The sequence below is a fragment of the Lithobates pipiens genome, unplaced genomic scaffold, assembly GCF_037356315.1.
Source record: "Lithobates pipiens isolate NorthernLeopardFrog02 unplaced genomic scaffold, aLitPip1_a1.2 Scaffold_3, whole genome shotgun sequence".
NCBI lineage: Eukaryota > Metazoa > Chordata > Amphibia > Anura > Ranidae > Lithobates > Lithobates pipiens.
The window spans coordinates 142,191,267-142,197,266 of NW_027507790.1; positions in this window are offsets into that span (position 1 = coordinate 142,191,267).

Here is a 6,000-nt window from a genome sequence, read left to right on the forward strand (position 1 = left end):
GGTGATCAGAGATTTTTATTGGGACTGCGACATTGCGGAGCACAAATCTAACACTAATGCCGCGTACACACGATCAACCTATCCGGCGGACTCTTGGGGTGTCTTCTCGCCGGACTCCTCCGCTATCTTCTGCTAGCTCTTTTATTAGCAGAGGAGCCCAGCTTTCTATTTGGTCGCCGCCCAGGGGTCTTCTTCCGACTTCGAGGGACTTGTCCCCCTCTTCGGTTCTTCTTGCCGGGCCTCCGCTTTCTTCCTTTAGCTCTTTTACTAGCGGTGGCCCGATCTTCTGTCGCCGCTGCCGCCTCTTCTTCCGACTTTGGAGGTCTTGTCCCCCTCTTCGGTTCTTCTTGCCGGGCCTCCACGCCAGGTCTTCTGTTGCCGCCTTCTCTTCTTTTCTTCTTTTCATCTCTTCTTCTCTTCTTCTTCTTGTGTGTGGTCAAGTCCATTTTGTTCAGAAAGTCTGTCAGATCTCTGCCGAAAGTCCGTCAGGAAGACCGTCGGACCTAATCCATAGAAAAGTATGGTCATGTGTACGCGGCATTAGGGTTTCATCTGCCTGTATGATATGCCAGCGCTTTTTCAAAACATCATGAAGTGCCTCAGATTGATTATTGAGTTTGGTGAATACTCATGTTTTATGGGCCTATTCAGAGTTTTTAGCTTGATACAATAAAAGATCACACGGACTAATTTTAACCACTTCAGCCCCGGACCAATTTTCAGCCTAAGGACCAGAGGTCTTTTTACAATTTCGCACTGCACTGCTTTAACTAGTAATTGCGCGGTCATGCAATGTTGTACCCAAACGAAATTTGCGTCCTTTTCTTCCCACAAATAGAGCTTTCTTTTGATGGTATTTGATTGCCTCTGCGATTTTTATTTTTTGCAATATAAATGGAAAAAGACCGAAAATTTGGAGAAAAAAAGATATTTTCTACTTTTTGTTATAAGAAAAATCTAATAAACTCAATTTTAGTCATATATTTAGGGCAAAATTTATTCAGCCACATGTCTTTAGTAAAAAAAAATGTCAATAAGCGTATATTTATTGGTTTGCGCAAAAGTTATAGCGTCTACAAACTAGAGTACATTTTCTGGAATTTACACAGCTTTTAATCTATGTCTAACTATCTCATTTCTTGAGGTGCTAAAATAGCAGGGCAGTACAACCCCCCCCAAATGACCCCATTTTTGAAAGTAGACACCCCAAGGAAATTGCTGAGGGGCACGTTGAGCCCATTGAATATTTTTTTTGTCCCAAGTGATTGAATAATGACACAAAAAAAAATAAAGTTTACTAAAAGTTGTCACTAAATGATATATTGCTCACACATGCCATAGTTATATGTGGAATTGCACCCCAAAATATATTCTGCTGCTTCTCCTGAGTACGGGGATACCACATATGTGGGACTTTTTGGGAGTCTAGCTGCGTACGGCACCCCGAAAACCAATCACTGCCTTCAGGATTTCTAAGGGTACAAATTTTTGATTTCACTCCTCACTACCTATCACAGTTTCGAAGGCCATAAAATGCCAAAATAGCACAAAACGCCCCCAAATTACCCCATTTTGGAAAGTAGACACCCCAAGCTATTTAATGAGAGACATGTTGAGTCCATAAAATATTTTATATTTTGCCACAAGTTGCAGGAATATTACAATTTTTATTTTATTTTTTGCACAAAGTTGTCACTAAATGATATATTGCTCACACATGCTATGGGCATAAGTCAAATTACACCCCAAAATAAATTCTGCTGCTTCGCCCGAGTACGGGGATACCACATGTGGGGGACTTTTTGGGAGCCTAGCCACGTACGGCACCCCGAAAATCAAGCACTGCCTTCCGGATTTAAATATAAAACGCTACCAAAAAAAACTGTTAGCGATCGCAGGGATCAGGCCTGACTCTGCGATCGCTGCAGTTATGTGTTTAGTGTTTTGTAAGTGACAGTGATCAATCGATCCTGCACTTGGGTGGGCTGGGCGGAGGGGAAAAACGCAGGTGCTAGCAGGTATCTGGGCTGATCCCGCTAACAATGCATTTTTTTGGAACCCTAACCTGCTGGGGACGCTAGTATAGATCTGATCAGATCAGATATTGATCTGTTCAGATTCTATACCACTACGGGAGGTTTATGCTTTGCGCGTGGGTGTTAGCGGTACTGGCAGTAACCTACCTAGACCCTAAAACCTAATTGATATCACCCGCAGGGTGATCAGGGGGTTAAACCTTTATTGGGTAATAAATGGTGGGTGGCCTGACGCTATAAAAAGCAAACTAACCAGAGTCACCCGTAACACTTATACGGGGATCACTGGTGAAAGGGTTAACTAGGGGCAATCAGGGGGTTAAAATTTTTATTAGGTAGTATATGGGGGTCCCTGGCGCTATATAAAAACCTGACGGGGAACCTAAATAACTAACTGGCTAACCAGCGCCACCAGTGACACTTATACTGTGATCGCTGGTGAAAGGGTTAACTAGGGGAAATCAGGGGGTTAAAACCATTATTGTGTAGTATATGGGGGTACCTAGCGCTATAAAAACCTGGCGTGGGAACCTAAAAAAATAACTAGCTACCTAGCGACACTAGTGACACTAATGCAGCGATCAGAAAAATGATCGCTTAGTGACACTAGCAAAAGGGGGTGAAAGGGTTAACTAGGGGCAATCAGGGGGTTAAAACCGTTATTGGGTAGTATATGGGGGTACCTAGCGCTATAAAAACCTGGCGGTGAACCTAAAAAAATAACTAGCTACCTAGTGACACTAATGCAGCGATCAGAAAAATGATCGCTTAGTGACACTGGCAAAATGGGGTGAAAGGGTTAACTAGGGGCAATCAGGGGTTAAAACCATTATTGGGTAGTATATCGGGGTACCTAGCGCTATAAAAACCTGGCGGTGAACCTAAAAAAATAACTAGCTACTTAGCGACACTAGCGACACTAATGCAGCGATCAGAAAAACGATCGCTTAGTGACACTGGCAAAAGGGCCTGCACAGACCCTAGATCCGCCTACTACGCTGTCATTATATATATATATATATATATATATATATATATATATATATATATATATAAGTATATCGATTATGGCCAGTATCCTTTTCCTCAATAACTACACACCATGAACCTCTGTCAATGTTGATACTGTTTTGTCTCACAAAATGCTTTAATAAAATTATTGAACAAGAAAAATCTTTCTCCAAGTTTTGACACCTTCAGCTCAAAGATCTCAGGGACTGTACAATTTCAACAGACCCTGAGATACTGATGAACTAATGGTGCAGATACGCACTGAGTGAAATAAGGAGTTGCTAGCTGTTGCCTTAAAGTACACTTTGGTTGAGACTCTGTTGTCTGTGTCACTATAAATACACTAACTCAGAAACAAAATGGAGTCGCCATCAATATAAAGAAAAGATTAAAAGGATTTTTATTGAGAACTTCCCAAAATATTTCTGGGCCCAGTTCAAAAGAACAAATCAATGTGGCAGACGTATACTGACTTGCAGATGAAAATAGCCAACATTTCCATCCTCAAGGTACAGGTTCACACATGATGGGGTACACATAGTCCCCGTTGCCATGCCTTGCACTTGAAGGTAGTGGGAGTTATGGAATGCAAAAACATTATGCATAAGGATGAAATTAAGGAGGCACAGAATAAGAGTATTATAATTTAATTACTCAGTTCTCTATTCACACAAATTTGCCAATGACATCAAGTCCATTTGAGTAATGAAAATGAGAAAAATTCTGGACAGCCACGCTCCAAAAAGTAGCCTTTATTCATCAAGAAAAATCTAAAATACATGCCACAGCAGAACGGACAGAAGAGCTGATGCATTTTGCATAGCTAAAAATCGCATTTTTGATCACTGCTGGGGTTTTTATTGTTTGCGCAACAAATAAAAAGAAGACCGAAAATGTAGAAAAAAAAGGTTTTCTTTATTTCTGTTATAAAATTTGGGGGAGATCAAGGGGTTAAGTGTGTCCTAGGGAGGTGTTTCTAACTGCAGGGGAGTGGACTGACTGGATGAAGAGACAGATCGCTTTTCCTGATCACTAGTACAATCTCTCTCTACTCCCCTGTCAGAACGGGGATCTGTTTTGTTTAGATTGACAGATCCCTGTCCTGGCTCTCTGTGGAGCAATTGCGGGTGGCAGGTGGAAATGACAGCCACTGGCCACGCGCATCGGCTCTGGCAATGCACCGTAGGCGCATGTCTGCTATAGCTATTGAACAAAGTGCCATACCGGTACGGCCATTCACACAATAGAGCCGCTTGCCACAGTATATCTGCTGCCGCTGGTCAGCAAGTAGTTAATAGAAGAACTGTCTCTGTGTTTTTATTTATTTTTGACAGATTTTTTTGGTGAATGAGTGGGGGTACAATGCACCCCATACTCATTCACATGGGGGGCTAGGATCTGGGGTCCCCTTGTTAAAGGGGGCTTCCAGATTCCTATAACCCCCCAGATGGCAGCCCCCCACAACCACTGGCCAGGGTTGTGGGGAAAAAGCCCTTGTCCCCATCAACATGGCCCCTGTCAGCATTTAAAGTGATTGTAATGCCGCGTACACACGATCAGACTATCCGGCGGACTTAGTCTGGCGAACAAACCGCCAGAAACTTAGTCTGGCGGACAAACCGACAGAAAGTCCGCCGGACTTTCCGAACGAGCGGACCTGCCCACACACAACTGGACTTTTCCGGCGGACTAGGTACTTTTGAAATGAATGTACTTGCCCATACATGGAGGAAAGTCCGTTCATTTTGAACGCGGCTCCAGGTAGCCGGGACTAGTAAAGGAAGTCAATGTCGCCGTCTTCGGCGACGAGACTGACACGTCGCTGGCCCCGTCACCTGGTATGGACTTAAAGGGGAAGCCCTACGCCAAAAAAAGTCACGGGGCCCCCCCAAGGTCCATATAAGACCCTTATCCGAGCACGCAACCCGGGCCGGTCAGGAAAGGTGGTGCGGACGAGCATGAGCCATACCAGCCTGCCCCCCACCCCAAAGCACCTTGTCCCCATGTTGATGAGGGCAAGGACCTTTATTTAGTTACTCCCGATATTAATTTTAATTTATTTTGTTTTGTTAAAAAATGCATTCATCTGAAAATCCGAAATAATTAAGGTCAAATCTGTCATTGAAGGCTCATGGTGTCTGTCGAATGTTCTAAGAAGATTCGACAGAGCAGCTAAACTGTACGACGCTGCAATTGTACATTTCCAGTCGAATGTTCGTCTACAAGCTATAGTAGAATTCTAATGTTGTATGACACTAGTAATAATTATATTTATTAATTATTATTACTAGTCAACCAACATTAGATTTCTTCTATAGCCTATGGGTGGAGCATTTGACCAAAAATGTCCGCTCGCGCCGACTGCTCTGTCAAATCTTTATGTCAAATCTTTTCTCTCTATGTCGAATAATCTTGGACTAATAGAGTTAGGTTAGGCACATTTGACCTTTTTTGCTATTGTCTCTATAATGTCAAATATATCGAATCTTTTCTCTCTATGTAGAATAATCTTGGAAAACGAAAATAAAGCATTTGTTTATGTCGGATCTTTCAGTTTTCAGATTCTGCACGTTTGTTATCATTTGTTAAAACGATAATGAAAATACCTGAAATTCGGACGAAAATGCACTCGGATGAAAACGAAAGCACATGTCTAGAAGTCAATGGGATTCTGCTGGCCCGCATTTGATGTTCATTTTAAATACACTTTAAACACTGGAAAACAATGATTGTGAATATAAGCCATAATGCAGTTCTGTTCAGGAGTATTATTTATTACAAAGGTTCATACCATAAGCCAATCATCTGTTGTTAGAGGGTAACTTATGTATTTGGCAGTTTAAGGGCCAGTTCACGCTATAGAAACTCAGTCCTGGTGTGAACTATGCCATTGAAAACCATATAACCTGCTTTCCATGCATTTTTGATGCAGAAAAAAAAAAAAAAAAAAGGA